Source organism: Dendrobates tinctorius, unplaced genomic scaffold, assembly GCF_039654945.1.
Source record: "Dendrobates tinctorius isolate UK_male_01 unplaced genomic scaffold, ASM3965494v1 ptg000070l, whole genome shotgun sequence".
In the NCBI taxonomy this organism is placed as follows: Eukaryota; Metazoa; Chordata; class Amphibia; order Anura; family Dendrobatidae; genus Dendrobates; species Dendrobates tinctorius.
Genome location: NW_027361738.1, coordinates 95,845,977 through 95,867,332, shown reverse-complemented (window position 1 = coordinate 95,867,332; position 21,356 = coordinate 95,845,977). Strand labels below are relative to the sequence as shown.

At 44.5% G+C, this 21,356-nt stretch overlaps 1 protein-coding gene and 1 long non-coding RNA gene across 3 annotated transcripts in view; one reads left to right on the top strand and one right to left on the bottom strand.

Annotated features, from left to right (window-relative positions):
* The window catches only part of LOC141095826 (uncharacterized), a 139,259-nt gene extending 135,041 nt beyond the window's left edge, over positions 1 to 4,218 (bottom strand). The window contains exon 1 of the long non-coding RNA XR_012233480.1: positions 4,130 to 4,218. This is a non-coding gene — a long non-coding RNA (uncharacterized lncRNA). The remainder of the gene's footprint in view (positions 1 to 4,129) is intronic.
* Positions 1 to 21,356, top strand: part of CRHR2 (corticotropin releasing hormone receptor 2) — a 320,584-nt gene that overhangs the window by 123,101 nt on the left and 176,127 nt on the right. The gene's annotated exons all lie outside the window — the stretch shown is intronic.

Sequence of the window (21,356 nt, the reverse complement as noted above, 5' to 3'; positions counted from 1 at the left end):
TGAACAAGAATATAACTACTATAATACTGCCCCCTATGTACAAGAATATAACTACTATAATATTGCCCCTATGTACAAGAATATAACTACTATAATACTGCCCCTATGTACAAGAATATAACTACTATAATACTGCTCCTATGTACAAGAATATAACTACTATAATACTGCCCCTATGTACAAGAATAAAACTACTATAATACTGCCCCCTATGTACAAGAATATAACTACTATAATACTGCTCCTATGTGCAAGAATATAACTACTATACTACTGCCCCCTATGTACAAGAATATAACTACTATAAGACTGCCCCCTATGTACAAGAATATAACTACGATAATACTGCTCCTATGTGCAAGAATATAACTACTGTAATACTGCCCCCTATGTACAAGAATATAACTACTATAATACTGCTCCTATGTGCAAGAATATAACTACTATAATACTGCCCCCTATGTACAAGAATATAACTACTATAATACTGCTCCTATGTGCAAGAATATAGCTACTATAATACTGCCCTTATGTACAAGAACATAACTACTATAATACTGCTCCTATTTGCAAGAATATAACTACTATGATACTGTCCCCTATGTACAAGAATATAACTACTATAATACTGCTCCTATGTACAAAAATATAACTACTATAATACTGCCCCCTATGTACAAGAATATAACTAATATAATACTGCCGCTATGCACAAGACTATAACTACTATAATATTGCCCGTATATTCAAGAATATAGCTACTATAATACTGCCCCTATGTACAATAATATAATTGCTATAATACTGCTGCTATGTACAAGAACATAACTACTATAATACTGCCCCCTATGTACAAGAATATAACTACTATAATACTGTTCCTATGTACAAGAATATAACTACTATAATACTGCCCCTATGTACAAGAATATAACTACTATAATACTGCTCCTATGTACAAGAATATAACTACTATAATACTTCCCCTATGTACAAGAATATAACTACTATAATACTGCTCCTATGTACAAGAATATAACTACTATAATACTGCCCCTTTGTACAAGAATATAACTACTATAATACTGCCCCTATGTGCAAGAATATAACTACTATAATACTGCCCCCTATGTACAAGAATATAACTACTATAATACTGCTCCTATGTACAAGAATATAACTACTATAATACTGCTCCCATGTACAATAGTTCCACGTCAAGTAAAATTAACTCTACACTAATATGGTTGTAATGTACTGTACATATGTTTCTGGAGCATTCTAGAAAATACCTCTGTCATGTGGCTGCAACCCCCCCCCCCCACAACACACACACCAGCACAACACACACACCAGCGTCTTCCTGCGTGCAGCTCTGTGAAACCTGAAGCCTCAGTTTAGAATTCTTCTCCTCCCCCCTCCCTGCACAGCTAAAGGAAGTCCTTTGTCCTCTGGGACATGTGTCTGAAATATAACTGTGTGAGATATTAAAATAGGCTAGCATGGGCACCGATCGCGACAGAAAAACGAAACTAACATTTCTGTGATCTGCGCGGACCCGGCTTCCCTACGGTGGCTCTGGCAAAATGCTAATCTCTCCAGAAACTGAGATATGGATTGCTCCCTGTTAGGCATCGGATTTCTGAGACTGCACAACAGGAATCCAGAGCTGTACATCCAGCGGTCTCCCATTCCCCTCCGACCGCTCAGGGACCTGCTCAGCAATCTCAGCGATCCTGTCGTTCTGCTCAGACCCGCTCTCTGAGTCTGGACGTTGCTGGTCCAGCAATGGTAGCGCAACCTGCTTTGCAGAGAACCGCTCTAGAGGCTAAGTCCTCTCGCCGTGCTCCTGGGCATGCCCACAAGACAACCTCTCAGTGGAGAGCAGGGGTCACATGCTCAGGTCCTGCTTCGGATCTGATTGGTCCTTCTCAGAAGACTGGAAGGTCCCGGAAGCGCATGGCTATAAAAAGCCCGCATGGCGGCTCGGCCATGCGCTAGTGTAGACTTTATTTGCTATGTGTGTATGGTGACGGATGCATGTGTCTGGTGACTGACTCATTGGAAACCCCTACCCTCTGATATTACGAATGTGGACAGAGTGTATGTTTTAGTGAGTGCCAGGTAGTGGAAAGCTATGCGCCACTGTGCTTACCGCACCTTAAATTAGCGTCCGACGGTGTCCGGTTCCCCGACACTGTCGTTAAGCGGCTGTACCTTCCGCCACGCTGCACTCTGCAGCACCTCATGGCATTCGCGGCTGTGACGCCACATGTCGGCTGGCCCTGTGAAGTAACAGGCCCGGCGTCTACGCCTTATTTTACTCTAGGGCGTCTCTGTGCTAAAACAGAGTCTGTCCTAGCACCTCGGGTAACGTCAACCCGAGCGCAGTACTCCGCCTCCTAGCGAGTCTGACATTATCCCGCAGCGGCCTTTACATCTACCGCACGGTGCACCCCGGGTGGTGAACGCACCTCCTATTATTTATATTTGGTGCGTTCCGCCGTCCCTAACATTCCCAAATGGAGGGTCTTAATTATGGCATGCTTGGTGTCTTCGGATTCTATTCGGTAAATCACAAACAATGATGCCCTATGTGTGTGTTGGTACGGGTTTTTCTCGTTTAGATATAGTTATTCTAAGTTTTGTAGCCAAATCATAACTTGGAGAGAGGGAGGTTGGACCTCTCCAGACCGCCCATTTCATCAGGTCACAGACCCTAGGTTATAGGTATTCCCTAGCAAATTCCAGTCAGTTCAGCTGGAGTCCTCCTGCCAGAGAGACGTGCCGATGAGTGGGGACGCTTGGTTAAGCGCCCCTCCCCCAGCCACATGGTCTGCCTGATACCGACTACGCACATGTGAGTGTTACTTTCTGTCTTTTTAATCCCCTTTATGTTATATTTGTATTGTACATATGTAATGTCTCAACTTTATAGCAACTTTTATCTATGCAATCACTGCCCGCATTCTTTTGGGAATAAATGATAAAATCTATTAGCTCTGTCTCCATGCTCTAAGAAGCGAACTATACGCCTTTTTTAGATAATCGCTACTAATTTGGGGTTGGTCACGGACCCACTTAATTAACTTTTTGATTAAGTAAAGCGTGGCTGGTGGCAGCGTGGTGTGCGCGGCTGGTGAGGCTAGCTGGCAGTACAGAAGGGTCTTATATTGCTGAATGAGTGGTTGAGGCCACAGCATTGATAATTCCCTTACTGCAGTAGTCTAATTGCCCGTGCACAACAAGCAGCCCGTCCGGCGACTAATTATCCTAGGTGCAGTTCCCTGACTGACCTGAGGGTAAGGGGGGGGTGCTGGAGAGCTGCGCGTTCCAAAGTGGAACTGAGAAAGTGGGATATACATAAATCCCAGCAGTTCTTGGAAGGTTGTTAGCAGTGATGGGGCATCCAAAATACCTCCCTGCGGTAAATTGTTAGAGCAAGATTAGCTTGCTGTGTTTTTGCCACATGGTACCAGTGGTGGGATAACTAAGATAAGCCCCCACTGTGCCTGTGATAGCCATGTGCCGGCAGTGCGTCGCGTTGCGTCCCTCCATCCGCTGACAAACCTGTGTCGGTGGTGGGATCGTGACCTATTGGTGTCACGGGGTCTGCTGTCCGTCACAATTTGGCGGCAGCGGTCTGATCTTCCTCACAATGGTTATTATTGTATTAATAGCAGAATTTGTGTTACGTTCATGTTTTGATCACAGATCAGTGATTATTAGACTGGTTACTAGGAATGAGGCTCATTAGAATCCAATAAGAAATTCTGTGAATGTCGCTTAGCGCTTCATCAATAGCATCCGATGTTCTGACCGGTCTCTGACTGGTTTCAGTTCTGATTGTGCACTGATTTCTGAAGCCTCACTTACTTGACCCCGCCACAGGACTTTCTAAAAAAATAATCAGTGAATTGTGACTCAACCATTGAAGAAATAATCAAATTCATAGATTTTTTTTATTCCTCTCCTAATTAAACTAAAAGCGAATATATAAATCTATAAAATAGAGAAGAAAGTAAAATAGACAAATTAAAAGGTGCTAAAAGTAATTAAAAAAATTAAATAAAGGAAAAGTTTGCAGCTTCCTTTCCTTCGTGTACTCACGCTTTAATTGAAAACTCACTCGGTTTATTTTCGCCACCAACTTCTCTTCTGCGCCCATCAATATCTCTGTTCTTTTGATTTGTGAATATAAATGACCACTTAGGAACCCCATAATAATCACTGGTGAAAAAGAGGAAGAAAAGTTATGAAATGTTACTTATTATCCAGTTCAGACATTTATTTTAATTTGTGATTATATTTACATCCTCTGGGGCCAGGTCAGGTTTCACTTAAACAGTTACTGAAGCCACAAGACATCTTATGTTTCCAGTCAAATCTCATCAGAGGCAAATCTGCTGCCAAACAAGTAATAAATACTAAAACAAAGAGACAGAAGAGGTCACCAGCAAAACCCACATATCTACATAGCAGGAGCTCAGATCCAGAAACTGCATCATAGTGGTAAACTTTATTATAGTAGTTATATTCTTGTACATAGGAGCAGTATTATAGTAGTTATATTCTTGTACATAGGGGCAGTATTATAGTAGTTATATTCTTGTACATAGGGGCAGTATTATAGTAGTTATATTCTTGTACATAGGGGCAGTATTATAGTAGTTATATTCTTGTACATAGGGGGCAGTATTATAGTAGTTATATTCTTGTACATAGGGGCAGTATTATGGTAGTTATATTCTTGTACATAGGGGGCAGTATTATAGTAGTTATATTCCTGTACATAGGGGCAGTATTATAGTAGTTATATTCTTGTACATAGGGGACAGTATTATAGTAGTTATATTCTTGTGCATAGGGGACAGTATTATAGTAGTTATATTCTTGTACATAGGGGACAGTATTATAGTAGTTATATTCTTGTACATAGGGGACAGTATTATAGTAGTTATATTCTTGTGCATAGGGGACAGTATTATAGTAGTTATATTCTTGTACATAGGGGACAGTATTATAGTAGTTATATTCCTGTACATAGGGGCAGTATTATAGTAGTTATATTCTTGCACATAGGGGACAGTATTATAGTAGTTATATTCTTGTACATAGGAGCAGTATTATAGTAGTTATAATCTTGTACATAGGGGGCAATATTATAGTAGTTATATTCTTGTACATAGGAGCAGTATTATAGTAGTTATAATCTTGTACATAGGGGGCAATATTATAGTAGTTATATTCTTGTACATAGGAGCAGTATTATAGTAGTTATATTCTCGTACATAGGGGGCAATATTATAGTAGTTATATTCTTGTACATAGGAGCAGTATTATAGTAGTTATATTCTTGTACACAGGAGCAGTATTATAGTAGTTATATTCTTGTACATAGGAGCAGTATTATAGTAGTTATATTCTTGAATATATGGGCAGTATACCCAACCATTCTTCTAACCTTATGCCAAAAACAGCAGCCATGGATTCTTCTAAGAAGCTGCCTCGCACTCTGAAAATGAAAATGGTGGAGGCCCACAAAGCAGAAGAAGGCTATAAGAAGATAACAAAGCGTTTTCAAGTTGCCATTTCCTCATTTTGAAATATAATTAAGTAATGGCCGGTACCAGGAACAGTGGCGGTCAAGATATGGCCTTGGAGACCAAGCAAAATTTCAGTGAGAGATGCTCGTAGGATTGCTAGAGACACAAATCGGAACCCCTGCTTGACTGCAAAAAACCTTGAGAAATATTTAATAGACTCTGAAGTTGTGGTACATTGTTCTACTGTTTAGAGACACCTGCCCAAATATGGCCTTCATGGAAGAGTCATCAGAAGAAAACCTCTCCTGCATCCTCACCATTCAATTCGGAGCCAGAAGTATGCAAAAGAACATCTAAACAAGCCTGAAACATTTTGGAAACAAGTAGTGTGGATCGATGAGGATAAAATGGATCAATCATGCTATGGGGTTGTGTTTCAGCCAATGGCACAAGGAACATTTCACGGGTAGAGGGAAGAATGGATTCAATGAAATTATTATGAATTTGTGATGCAAACATAACACCATCTGTAAAAAAAAGCTGAAGATGAAAAAAGGAAGAGGATGGCTTCTACAAATGGATAATGGACAACGAAATTTGTGCAGTCGCATGGGACATAGTGTCCTGTTTAAAAAAAGAGAAAGGAGCCAGCGCCGCTTAAGGATAGAACGCATAGCATAAAGTGCATATGCACATAATATCTAACTGTATTCAAAATGAGATATTTGGCAAAAAAATTGATCAATTCAATTGAGCCACCCCGCCGCGCCAAGGCAATCTCATGTGGGGGGTCCTACTCTACATTTTTAATAAATACTGTGCCATACAGCCTCCTAAATACATTAAAAGCAAGACCACATTAAGTGCAATCCATACCCGAGCATATCTTGATCGCTCCCATGAAGCCAGATAAAGCAAGTGCAGATGAAGGCCAACCAGGTCTGAATGTAGACATGTCAGGTTTAGCCTCCACACATTGCCCAACCAGGAAACATAGATGAAGGGCGATGCAGGCTCAAACACAGGTGCACAATTAAATAAAGCTTGGGGCAGGGTGGGGCTGCTGTGTGTGTGTGCACAGCAGCCTAGATCCATCACAGATAACACAGAAAAAATGGCGAACATAACCCAGCGCGCACGGCAAAAGTGGTGGTCAGCCACATACCAACATACAAAAAAAGAGAAAGGAGCCAGCGCCGCTTAAGGATAGAATGCATAGCATAAAGCGGCGCTGGCTCCCCTGTCTTTTTTTTTTTGTATGTTGGTATGTGGCTGACCACCACTTTTGCCGTGTGCGCTGGGTTATGTTCGCCATTTTTTCTGTGTTCACTGTGATGGATCTAGGCTGCTGTGCACACACACAGCAGCCCCACCCTGCCCCAAGCTTTATTTAATTGTGCACCTGTGTTTGAGCCTGCATCGCCCTTCATCTATGTTTCCTGGTCGGGCAATGTGTGGAGGCTAAACCTGACATGTCTACATTCAGACCTGGTTGGCCTTCATCTGCACTTGCCTTATCTGGCTTCATGGGAGCGATCAAGATATGCTCAGGTACAGATTGCACTTAATGTGGTCTTGCTTTTAATGTATTTAGGAGGCCGTATGGCACAGTATTTATTAAAAACGTAGAGTAGGACCCCCATATGAGATTGCCTTGGCGCGGCGGGGTGGCTCAAATGAATTGATCAATTTTTTTGCCAAATATCTCATTTTGAATACAGTTAGATATTATGTGCATATGCACTTTATGCTATGCGTTCTATCTTTAAGCGGCGCTGGCTCCCCTCTCTTTTTTTTTTTTTTTTTATAGTGTCCTGTTTGGTTTAAGAAATGCCTAACTGCCAGACGACGTGCGTTAGGGATCAGAGGAGCGATGTCTAGACACAATCCTTAGTTTTCAGCGGTGACAAAGAGCTGAGGTCCTTTCCTTTAAGCCTGAGGTGTCGTGGATGCCGAGGTCCAGGCTGGGAGGAGACGTTTTGGTGCCCGTATAGTGCTATATGAAGTGGGAGTGTGGAGAGCTGCTACAAATTGCCAGAAAAGAGCCGGGGTCATCACACTATCAGGGGCTGTTGGCCAGCGATACCACTGTGACCGTTGGCCGCCATTACGCCCCGGCTCGGTGGAGGCCGACCCAGACACATGCCAATGTCATTTCATATACCATGTTCTTCTCGTGTCTGTGGGTCTCCAGTAGAGGACGCTACATTGGTGGTGTTAAGTGTTACCTTCGTCATTTCATATTTTAGAATGAAAACTTCACCTTTTTTGTTGTTGGTGTCTGCACTGAAATAAATTTTATATACAGTAGCGAAAATATATTTCCGAGCCATTACACATACTCTCTGCTTGTATACACGGTGGCTACTTTGCTTGGCTCCGCAGTGATACATTGTATCGTTCTCTTGAAGCTTTGCTCGGCAGCAATGTTCTGCATTCTACGGTGATTTCTAATAATTTAAAAAAACACAAAAGTTAAACCTTTAATCTTCCACCGTTACTCTTATGACTCTAAATCTGCAGATTTGTGAATTTATATGAGCCGTCCATTGTGTCCTGAAATCTCATATACTTCAGCCTGGCAGAAATTGTTCACCTCCTTCATAGAAACCTCTCACCTCCCTCTGTTCTTTCGAGCACTCGCATCCTCAACGCCATTTTCTACCTGCAGAAATCAATCGATCCCCTGCAGGGACTAGTATGGCGTCTAACACCCAATTAGTCAGAACCACAGGTGACTGCTGTATGTTCGGTGTGGGAGGACTGAGCTCTGACGTGGCCTCCGTCGTCTTTGAAGAATTTTGTTAACTGGAACATTTATATAGAAAACTGTAAGAACGAAACAAACTGTGAACATGAAACGTTCGACACTGAGTGAAAACGATTTATCCCCATAATTACTGGATTTATATCAGATTCAAACAATGAAGATGAATGGACCCATCGGCTGAGAGACTTGTCAATGATTTGCTGATTTCTGGTATTGTCTTCTGTACGGTCTCTTTTCTTTCCCCATTGTCCTTATTCTTTCCATGTCACTTTTTACTTAATTTCTTTTTCTATTTCATTCCGTTTACTTCTCCTTCTCATGTCCACGTTCCCTTTTCTTCACCTTTTTTTCCTTTCCATCTTGTTACTTTCCTTTCTTTCTCTCATTTTCTACTCGTTCGTATTTTCCTTTCATTTTCTTTACCATTTCCTTTTCTCTTATTTCATCTTTCTACCAGTTCATTTTTCTTTTCCTTTCCCTTTTTTCACTTAGTTACTTTGTTTGCACTCTGATTTCTTTTCCCACTTTTCTATCTCATTCCAATTTATTTTTTATTCCTATGATTTCCCATAACATTTCTTTCCACATTCCCCCTGGGTATGTTCCTGCCGCTCCATTTTCCTGTTCCTACCTTTTTTACATTTTATTTTTGCATCGATCCCATCTCTTTTAATTTTTCTTCCCTTTTCTCTTCCGTTTTAGATCTCATTCAGACATCCGAGTTCTATCCTTATTTTTCACGGATAGCACTCGTACCCATGTTATTCTATGAGGTCATTTACATGTCCAATTTTTACTTGGACCAAGTGGTCTGCAGAAAATATTGAGGACATGTCCGATTTTGTTCCAAGGGTCGCATCAAAATCAGTAATGCAAGTCAATGGACCAATAAAAAAATCAGACTGCACTCGGATGACATCCGATGGTCCAATTTTCACCAATTGTCAGAATGGAGAAGGAGGAGACATTTTTTTTTTTTTATTTCTCCATATACGAGAAATTCGGATGCCCCTCATAGCACACTCCGATCAAACTCTCACCAGTCTGACCAAAATAATCAGTCCAATATTCTCATAAGCGAAAAAGACAGATGTCTGAATGACACCTTACTTTGTCTTGTAATTTCTCTTTTCCACCAGTTCATCTGTCCTTGCTTGCCTGTTTCCTTTTCCCATACCTTCACTTTTACATTTCCCTTTTTACTTATTATATATACTGTATTTTTTTATTTTACTTTTCTTTTTTCCAGTTTTCACCCTTTTCTGTTGTATTCGTCCTCTGTTCATTTGCCCCTCCTTCTCTTCTGATTTGCTTTCTTAGATCTCTTTTACACAAGTGCATTTGATACTTTCACAATACCGATCCGCAATACAGAAGTACAATGATACGTCAGCAGCGGTGTTTCATCAGTTGTTCGGTTTTTGTATCCATATTTGCATTCAATGATATTTTTTGCCTATTATGCAAAAGGGATGATAATAAAAAAAAATACAAATATGAATCCAAAAACTGATCAAATACTGATGGAATACTGATTAGAGTTGATCAAAAAGATTTACAGGGCAGTGCTCCAGCGCAGCTGCCACAATTACCAAGGAAAATCCTCCTACCTGCAAACATCCAGCTTTCTGCGCCTCTGCTGATCGGAAGGCAACCACTAAGTCATTATCTTTCAGTGCAACCACATGAATGACGTCACTAACCACAAGAATTGCCATGGATGTCGCGGTGGTAGGAGGTCCGCGTGCCTTTGATATGATGGCCATGGACCAGGATACTGTGAATATTTTTGCTCAACTTTACTTTGGTGGGAAAACTTCTAGCTGTAAAACAGACCACAAAAGCAAAACGTTTTTATAAAATGGGTGTGAAGAAAGAGAATCTATTTTAATTTCCCTGTTTTACATTAACGCCCTATTTTAATCTGTGAAAAATGCATGGAATATGGATGACAAATTTGCTCGTGAAATATGTTCTCATTATTCTCCTCATTCCTCTTTTTTTTTTTTTCTTTAAGTTTTCCTTATTTCCTCCTTTCTCGATTCCATGCTCCTTCCCTTTTATGTCCTTTCCATTTCAATCACTTTTTTCTTTTCCTCTCTCACTTTTTAATTACTATTATGGTTATTCTAATTTTTGGTACTCTTTTCTCTTTCTTTCTTTCTTTGTTTCTTTCTTTCTCCTGTCAGAAATCAATCTATTACACAGTTCCGCATTGTCATGCAATCTCCTAACAAATGTTCTACTTTAAAAGTTGCAAATGTTTCCCCTGATAACTTAATTTCCTATTTCTACATCGCTTCCCGGATTTGTAACCCTTTGTCACTATTTTGTTCATAAATGCATAGAATCCACGATTGCAGAACACTGTTTTATACATACAATCCCTGGAGAAATCCACAATGACGTCTAGCTTGTGAAAAATAAACTAATTGGACATAACAAATCATATCTCAGAGGCCTGAATGGTGGTTCAGCTGGTCCCATCCAAGGGGTAATTAGAAAAAGAAAACATTTTGAGTAAACAGTCACTCAGGGAGGAACATGACCAATGGAAAAAAAAATAACAAACAAACAACGGATACATTTTACTTACACAAGCCTGCTCCTGCTGTCATTTCCCTTCTGTCTTGTGAACTTATCAAATGTATGTTTCAGGGTTTCTAACTATTGAGTCAGTGTAGGTACATGCGCCGACTGGGGGGTGGTCCCTTTTTCGCTGCAAACAGACTGGAGACAGAAACCGATGTGTGTTCAACAGGTCCTCTTTATTGGCCGCCCTCCCGACGGCCGCAGCATGACAGCTTCTACGCACAGGCCCGGGTACCTTTCACCTTCTCTGTCCTTTACTGTGACGTCCCTCACGGCTCTTTCACTGTGGCTGCCTTAGGCCCACCATCACAGTACTTCACCTGCCCGAGTCCGTCCGTCTGGTACCCCCAGGCTTCCTCTGTCCTGCGGCTCTCCTGTCAGGGCCACCCCCCTGACCATTTCTCCTTCCAGTCTCCTCCCAGAGTTCTTCCTCTCTGTCTCTTCCTCCTTCAGTCTCCTGCACTGCTGAACTCCTCCTCCTGGACTGGCTTCCTTCTGGAACTCTCTCTGCCTATTTATTCCCCTCCCTGGGAATTCCCCTCTCGAGCTCCTGTAACTCCGCCCACCATGACTATGCGGTTTCCTAGCCTTAAGCTGCTGTTAAGCCCTTTCCTCACTGCTCTCTGCCTCCATCTTGTGGCCAAACTCTAGTACTGCATAGTCTCCTTTTCCTGCTGTTCTTGGTCTCCCCTAGTGGTCAAAACCCAGTACTTTACCATCTTTCACTGTCTCTAGCTGTCTCCCCACATACGTATTCACCAGTTCATGTCAAGCACTTTTACAGCACATTTTGCATTCACCTTCCTACTGCAGACAGGTCCACAGGTCAGTCCACTTCCCTACATCAGTATAGATGTTTAAGGCCATGCTGGGAGCTGTAGTGTCTGAACTTGTGTTTCTGTTTTCCAAGTGGGTTGTAAGGTGCAAGTTCAAAATTTAGAATTGGATTTCCTGCCTACTAAGTAATAATTTTACTAGAAACATAACATGCAAGGATACAGTGGTGTGAAAAAGTGTTTGCCCCTTCCTGATTTCCTATTCTTTTGCATGTTTGTCACTCAAATGTTTCAGATCATAAAACAAATGTAAATATTAGACAAAAATAACACAGGTAATCACAAAATGCAGTTTATAAATGAAGGTCTTTATTAATAAGGGAAAAAGAAATCCAAACCTACAGGGCCCTGTGAGAAAAAGTGTTTGTCCCCCTTAAAACATAAATTAACTGTGATTTATCAGATCTTTGGGAAGCTGAGGTCACATTCCCTAGCCACACCCCGACCTGATTACTGGCACACCTGTTCGCAATGAAGAACTCACTTAAATAGGACCTGCTTGACAAAGTGAAGTAGAACAAAAGATTTTCAAAAGCTAGACATCATGCCTCGATCCAAAGAAATTCTTTAACAAATGAGAAATAAAGTAATTGAGCTCTATCAGTCCGGAAAAGGTTATAAAACCATTTCTAAAGCTTTGGGACTCCAGCGACTCCACAGTGAGAGCCATTATCCACAAATGGTGAAAACATGGACCAGTGGTGAATGTTGTGAATTACCTGGCTCGGACTTCTGAGCTGGAACTTCCTCTGCTCCCTCTGGTGGTTACTGGGAGTAGTGGAGCTGGCCTGGTTGAGGGAAGTTCCCCACCTGACGGTGATGATTGGGAACCTGATGTTTCTGGCTGGGAGCATATAATTGAGCAGACTGCCCTTAGTGGTTGCTGGTGATTTTTCTCCTTGTGCTTTTGGAGTTCCTCTGTCTCCTGCCTGATCTTCATGTTCAGCTAAGTGATTCTTTTGCTAATCTTTGCATCTAATTTGGTTGTACTTTTGCTTGCTTTCTGCTTTGCTGCTAGGGTTCATCGTACTCCCTGTTGGGGGCAGCGCTGGGCCCCGCTCCATATGCTGCAGCTTGTGTTAGTTTGTTCAGTCCCCTGTTGTATTGGTATCTCTTTGCTTTGCTCCCAGTTTACACCAGAGTGCTGATATTGTGGGGGTGAGGTCGTGCGGCCTCAGGTCTTTTGTATATCAGATGTGTTAGATTTTTCAGGGTTTTTGCATGTTTGCAGACAGTGTCTTTTCTGTCCTGTTCTATCTAGACAGCTTGGGCCCCACCATTTGCTCAGTCTATTTTTCTGCCTGTGTCTGTGCTTAATTCTTGTCTCACCGACAATATATGTTTGGGGGCTATCTGTTCCTTTGGGGATCTGCTCCAGGGCAGTTTAGATTTCACCTTTCTGGCTTTAGGCTTACTTAGTTCTCCGGCTGTGATGAGGCATCTAGGGCATCATAGGAATGCTACACGGCTACTGCTAGTTGTGTTGATAGGATCAGGGGTCTGCAATTCAACCAGTTACAAACCTCTCTGGTTTCCTAGTGGCTTAGCCTGTTCCACCATCCTCCTCGGTGACCCATTCATAACAGGTGAACCTTCCCAGGAGAGGTCGGCCGACCAAAATTACCCCAAGAGTGCAGCAACGACTTATCCAAGAGATCACAATAAAGCCCACAACATCCAAAGAACAAGCAAAAATGGCCTGCATAGCAGAGTTCCAATATGAAAACCACTGAGAAATAATAACATAAAGGCTTCTGTCAGTTTTGCAAGAAAACATCTTGATGATCCCCAAGACTTTTGGGAGAATACTCTGTGGACTGATGAGACAAAAGTTGAACTTTTTGGAAGATCTATGTCCCACTACATCTGGTGTAGAAGTAACACAGCATTTCAGAAAAGGAACTTCATACCAACAGTAAGCTATGGTGGTGGTGGTAGTGTGAAGGCTGAGGCTGTTTTGTTGCTTCAGGAATTGGAAGACTTGCTGTGGTAAATGGAACCATGAATTCTGCTGTCTATCAAAAAATCCAGAAGGAGAATATCTGGCCATCTGTTCGTGACCTCAAACTGAAGGGCACTTGGGTTATGCACCAGGACAATGATCCAAAACACACCAGCAAGCCCACCTTTGAATAGCTTAAGAAAAACAAAATTAAGACTTGGTTGTGGCCTAGTCAAATTCCTGACCTTAATCTGATTGAGATGCTGTAATGACCTTAACAAGGCGGTTCATGCTCAGAAACCTCCAATGTGGCTGAATTACAACAATTTTGCAAATATAAGTGGCCAAATTTCCTCCATAGTGTTGTAAAAGACTCATTGCCAGTTATTGCAAACTCTTGATTGTAGTTGTTGCTACTAAGGTTGGTGTGGAGACACGGGGAGTCAGCGGGGCTCTATTCCGCTGGCTCGAGATCGCATGGACCGGGGCTCATCCCATTGAGTGACCACTCTCCCTTTCCTATGGGTATAATACTACTAAGACAACACAGGGTGAGGGTAAATGGTGTGGCAATATTTTATTGAACCACAAAACAAACAATAATATATAGAACAGTACCAACAAAATACTCAAGATGGTGCAAAATTATAGCTTTTCACCCTTCCGCTGACCCACTGGGATTAGAACAGATGCAACTTTGGGGCTTCTAGGGCCGACTAAACCCACCAGTGGCACCCCGCTTTAGGTGGGCATTCACAGAGACGAGATAATGAAAATCTCAGAAAGTTGACAGTCCATTGAGGCACGTGGCCAGGCGACCTGATGATCCCAATCTGATTTCCCCAAACGTCTCCATGGGGTCAGGTGACTGGAGGGTCACAATTCTAGCTTCTCCAAATGTATCCATAAGTTCCAGGTGACATGAGGGTCACTACCTGGATTCTCCAAACATCTCCATGGAGCCTGGTGACCGGATAATCCCAATCTGGATTCTCCAAACGTATCCATGGGGATCAGGTGACCAGTGGAGCAGATCTGTATCCCTCCAGCTGGAGCCATGGTCCCCTAAGCTGACATCTTGTATAAAGTCAAATCTGTGTCCCTCTTGATGGAGCCATGTTGTCCTGGCTGTTGCTCTGGCAAGTCATTTGATTCTTTTTGTGGAACAATAGAAATCCCTTTTTATACCCACATCTGTGGCTCAGGTCATCATCCACAGGTCAGTGGAGAGGTGGATTGAGTTTAACTCTCATTGTTTGAGTATTTAATTAACCTGCATAGATCATTGTCCACTGCTCTGCAGGTCAGCAAACTAGCTGTCCTGGTACAATGTTTAATCAACATATGAACAAACATCTATTGATCAGTTACTCTGTGTCCCTGTCACACAAGATAACAACACAATATGCTGCAACAAACGTCAACTCAAGAGTTAACGGTAAAGGCTCATATGAACAACACATAAAATCAAAAGTCAACCTAAAGATAATAGTCTATGCTTCCTGGTCTACTGAAAATGGCGAAATATGGAATGACCGTTATGAATCTCAAGTTGGGTGGCCTTGAGATGGAGATTTATGTGTGTGTTAATCAGCAGTGATACTGCTGAGGTGCTGGTTCAATGTGTCAGGAACTAGTTACCTCCAAACCCACCCAGGGGGTGTGTTTAATAACGCTATTGTAAAGTGTATATGTGTGTGTGAAGGACCTGTGTTGAGGTCATAGCCATGTGACCCGGTGGGCGAGGCTACAGACTATATAATGTGGCCAGGGTAGGTCACATGAGGTGAATGCTGGGACCCGGTTGATCCAGTGTGGAAGGTCCCGCTAAGAGAAATATCTCCTGGCTAACAGCCTGTGGAGTGGCTGTGTGTCATGGCTGCCAGCGTCTGAGTGTCCCAGAGAAGAGAGTGGATGTCTGCAGCGTGGGGAAACAGCCATGAGGAAACCCTGACGTGGGTGAGATAATGATGAGGCTGAAGAGCCTGAGTATGGACATTGAGTAACCTGTGTGACCACAGGCTTAACCAGAGTGAAGCTATAATGGACGCTATGCTGTAATGCTGTTTATGTTGCTTCTATGGGTTTATGAATGAGGAATAAACCGCATGGACTGTGTTATGATTTATGAAAACCTGTGCCGGATCTGATTTTGTGGCTGCTGAGCTAGTATCCCCTACTTGAATGACAGCGCTACCTCACATTAGGTTTAGGGGGGCAATCACTTTTTTCACACAGGGCCCTGTAGGTTTGGATTTCTTTTTCCGTTAATAATAAAGACTGTCACGGGGTCCTTCTCTGGTATCACACAACCAACAGAGCAAGCGAAGAGTGAACAATTCCAAGACCTTTATTCAGGCAAAAATCCGAAAAGGTCCATATTCAGTCCACCACACAAAGGATAAGATAGTCCAGAATAAGAATGCAGTCCAGTATCAGGTTAAAATGTCCAGGGAAACGAGATTCCAAAACACTCTCGCACCAGAGGATAATAATGGATCCTGCTCTCTGAAATGCAGCCTTTTCACCCCCTTGTCTCTACGGGAACTGACTTGTTGTCCAGCTGCTGTTCTTTCCCCCACCCCCTTCCTTGTCCAGGGGTAGTCAAACAAGTTACTTCCCAGAGGAGAACAAAAGGCCTTAGGGATTAATGCACTACAGGGGGTCATCAAGAGACAGATACAGTGAGGCTATAGGCTTACAATGTAATAAGAAAAACACTATGAAAATAACTGGAATTGTTAAAAATAGGAATATACAAAAAATGACATCCACATAACATATCACACCATCACAACCTCTCCCCCCCCATAATAAGTGAGCACGCCATGAGGTCTACACAGACCTCTTGCCTGCTCACTTTAGTCCACATTGCTCAGTTATTTATAGTTCCTTGTACAGTGGCAGGGGTAGGTCGGCCTGGGGAGCCTATGGTTCTTCTTGTCGAGACAGTCCTTCGGCGTTCTGGTGTTGGATTCCCCGCTTGTATTGGATGGAGAAGCTGTAGGGTTGTAAGGACAAGCTCCACCGCAGCAATCTTCCATTGTCCCCTGATACGCGATTCAGCCATGTGAGGGGGTTGTGGTCTGTAACAATCGTAAAGTCTCTGCCATACAAGTAGGGCTGCAATTTTTTTAGCGCCCATACGATGGCAAGGCACTCCTTTTCAATAGTGGCATAGGCAACTTCCCGATCCAGTAGTTTCCGACTGGCAAAAGCAACAGGATGTTCTTCTCCGGCGGCATTCACTTGGCTAAGTACTGCCCCAATCCCAAAGGTGGATGCATCTGTCTGCACGAGGAACCTGCGTTTATAATCCGGGGCAGCCAAGACAGGAGCAGTGACGAGGGCGGTCTTTAACGCTGAAAAGGCATCTTCGCATGCAAGCGTCCATGTCACATTCCTAGGCATGTTCTTGCGGGTCAGGTCGGTTAGGGGCTTGGCCAAGGTGCTGAAGTTAGAAACAAATTTGCGATAGTAGCCAGCAGTTCCTAAAAACGCAAGTACTTGCTTTTTAGTCTGGGGTCTACACCAGTTGCTAATGGCTTCCACCTTGGCAGGCTCAGGCCTTAGTGTCCCACCCCCTACTCTATGCCCGAGGTACTGCACCTCAGCCATCCCTATTTGGCACTTATCAGGGCGAATGGTCAGTCCTGCAGTAAGGATACAGTCCAGCACTATGCCCAAGTGTTTAAGATGTTCCTCCCAGGTTGTGCTAAAAATGGCGATGTCGTCTAAGTAAGCACAGGCAAAGTCCTGACATTGTTGTAACAGTCGATCCACCAGTCTCTGGAAAGTGGCGGGGGCAGTTTTCATCCCAAAGGGCATTCCCAGGAACTCATAAAGCCCAAATGGAGTAATGAAGGCTGAGCGCTCCCGAGCGTCCTCCGTTAGGGGTATCTGCCAGTACCTCTAACGTGGTCACAAATTGGGCACTGGCCAGACGATCCAATAGATCATCAATCCTGGGCATGGGATAAGCATCACTCTTGGTGGCATCATTTAGTTGTCTGTAATCAACGCAGAATCGTGTTGTACCATCCTTCTTGGGGACCAGGACGACAGGAGAGGCCCAAGAACTGTGAGATGGCTGAATAACTCCCAGTTGTTTCATCTCCTCCAGTTCGTTCTTTATCATGCCTTGAACAGCCTCTGGAACCCGGTAGGCAGCCTGCTGGATGGGGCGTTGTCCGGGGGTTTCCACATGGTGACTGGTGAGAGTAGTCTTCCCTGGCTTTGAGGAGAAAGCAGCAGCCCTCGGCCTTAGTACGGCGACAATATCATCCTTTTGTAAATCCGATAAATGGGAGCCCAGGGGCACTTGTTCCAGTGATCCTCCCGCTTGGGCAACCTGGAGGAGATCTGGGAGATACTCGTCGTCGGCGGTATCACTAGGGGGGTGGCAGACAGCTAGAACAGGCAGAGATCGGTCGTGGTAGTCTTTCAGCATGTTAATGTGGACGGTTTTCTGTCGTCGACCACTAGAGTCCAGGGCAATAACATAGTGTCATTAATTTTCTTGACAACCTGATAAGGGCCTTCCCACACTGCTTGAAGCTTGTTGGCAGGGGAAGCAGTAATCATGAGCACTTGCTGTCCTTCCATAAATTCCCGGTTCCTGGCATTACGGTCATACCAGGTTTTTTGTCTGGACTGGGCCATTCGCTGATGTTCTTTAGCGAAGGTAGCTAGCTGGGCGAGACGGTCTCTGAGCTCTAGAACATAGGGAACGATGGGCATTCCGGTATCTGAAATGTCTCCCTCCAAATGTTCTTTCAGAAGAGTGAGAGGCCCACGGACCTTCCGGCTAAACAGTAGTTCGAAGGGAGAGAACCCTGTGGACTCTTGGGGAACCTCCCGATAGGCGAAGAAGAGATGTGGCAGGTACTTTTCCCAGTCTTTTTCAACGTCAACAAAAGCCCTCAGCATATTTTTTAGGGTTCCATTAAAGCGTTCACATAGTCCGTGGGTCTGCGGGTGGTATGGGGTGGTGCGAATGGCTCGAACACCACAGGTATGCCATAGGGACTGGACCAGATCTGACATGAACTGATTGCCTTGATCCGACAATATTTCACTAGGAAACCCTACCCGGGTAAAGATGGTAACAAGGGCCTCGGCTACCTTTACTGCTGTAATACTGGACAGGGCCACAGCTTCAGGATACCTAGTAGCATAATCCACCACGGTCAGGATATATTTTTTCACTGACCTGCTGGGGTGGGCCAGAGGACCTATGATGTTGACGGCAACACGTTGAAATGGTTCCTCAATTATGGGCAGGGATTGCAGGGGTACCTTATGTCGAGCTCCTGGATGCCGCATTCGCTGGCACACATCGCAGGTGCGGCAATAATGGGCTACCGACTGCGAGACGCCCGGCCAGTAAAAACTTTGGGTGAGTCTCTTTTCAGTCCTTTTTCTCCCTTGATGCCCAGCCAAGGGGATGTCATGGGCCAGTTGAAGTAGCTGTGCCCTGTACTTCTGAGGGACAATGAGTTGCCTGGTCGTTGCGTCAGGGTTGCCCTGGTCACTGCCCTGTTACACGATAATACAGTCCGTTTTCTCGAGTGATGCCATCCCCATTATCTCCCATGTGCCCAGTTTCTGCCTTTCGCCTAAGGGCTGCTAAGGTAGTGTCACCCTCTATTTCTCTCCTAAACTCCTCTCTGTCCCAAGACTCTCCCAATGTAGTAGCAGCGAAAGTATTCCTTACCGACTCTGATGCGGTTCGTGGTGGTTGCTCCCCGGTGGGGTCCGGATGACGTAGTGCTTGAAGGGCCTGTAGTCGGGTGACTGCTCCCACAAATTGGCACTGTAACTCCCCAATGTCGTTCCAAGGAGGATATCTGCAGGAAGTCCTCCCATAACTCCAATCCAACACAGTTTTTCTCCACAACCATAATCCAAACGCACAGAAGCTCGCTGTATATATTTGCGGGCACCGCCCGCCAGGACAATGGGAATTCCCGGACCCTGGTAAATTGCCTCGGGTCGAACCACACGGGGGTCAGCGATAGTCAAGAATGCCCCCGTGTCTCTAAATCCTGACACTTTGTACCCATCAATAAAGACATCCTGCAGGTGGCGTTGCCGTTGCTCTGAGTAGCTAAAGGACAGAGCCCGGAGTCCGTACACTCCAGGAGGGGTATCTATGGTGCCGTGGTCGGTGGTCCACTCTGGTGGGGGTGGTGGTAGCTCTTCCTCAGGTGTGGTGGAATGTACAAGATGCACTGGACGAGGTGGGGCTGCGTGGGGCTCCCTCCGAATCCTGGAGGGACAGCCAGACTGCAAATGTCCAGGTTGCCCACACCCATAACACCTCCTCTCTGTGATACCCCCAGGTCGTGGTCGGAACTGTTGGGGCCTAGGATTGTGAGGCGTGATTGTCATCGGCTTGCGACTAGGTGGAAGGGCAGATATAATTGGAGGGGGACGGGGCGCGGGAGCAGGCCGTGGTTCATTGTCCAGAAGCCTCCTCCATTGCGGCCGGATAGTAAGGGCTTCATCGGCCAGGGCTGCAGCTCTATCCACGGTACACGGCGTGCGCTCCCGGACCCATTCCCGTACCTCTGCAGGGCACTTGGCAAGAAATTGTTCTATAAGGAATGCCTGTATAACATCTTCCACAGTAAAGGCGTTTTCTGCTTCCAGCCATCTCCGACATGCCTCGGACATCTTATGTGCATACATCCTAAACGATCCCCCCGTGGTGCATGGGAGGTCTCGGAACTTGGCCCTATGTGAGTCTGGGGTGATAGCATGGTAATCCAGGATAGTCCGCTTTACAATGTTATAATCCCGGTTCTGCAGTGCATCAATGGTTCGGTAAGCCTCCGCCATGCTTCCGTTCAGGAGCCCCACTAACAAACGCATCCAGCTAGAGTGAGGCACCTCCATCACAGCACACTGCTGCTCAAAGTCTTTGAAGAACCCCTCCACATCTCCAGAAGCCTCATCAAACGGCTTAAACTCTGTCCGGGTGATCCGTACAGGCTCCCGGATTGTTGGGGTTACACTCCACATTGCGTTACTCCCTTTTTCAAGCTCCATTGCTTCCTGTCTCCGCTGTGCCTGGCGGGCAGCCTCCTCCTTGTACTCCTGAGAGACGCCGGGGCCCAGAACCGCCATCTCTTCTTCATACCACACCAACCACTGGCTTTTCTGGATGGGGATCCCTGTCTCCAGTGCTCGTCCTTCAGACATCTGGGAGGAGGTGGCCGGGCTAGCGCCCACCAGTAGGTCAATTAAGGCCTCTTTAGTCAGTCCCTGGTAGTTCAGGCCCAGGTCTCTGTCTCTCTCCTGTAAACTGCATACAGTCCAATTTCTGTACTCACTCTGTGGGTGGTTCTCCATTGGGTTACGCTCTGTTGATCCCACTGCTGCCACCAGTTGTCACGGGGTCCTTCTCTGGTATCACACAATCAACAGAGCAAGCGAAGAGTGAACAATTCCAAGACCTTTATTCAGGCAAAAATACGAAAAGGTCCATATTCAGTCCACCACACAAAGGATAAGATAGTCCAGAATAAGAATGCAGTCCAGTATCAGGATAAAATGTCCAGGGAAACGAGATTCCAAAACACTCTAGCACCAGAGGAAAGAAATGGATCCTTCTCTCTGAAATGCAGCCTTTTCACCCCCTTGTCTCTACCGGAACTGACTTGTCC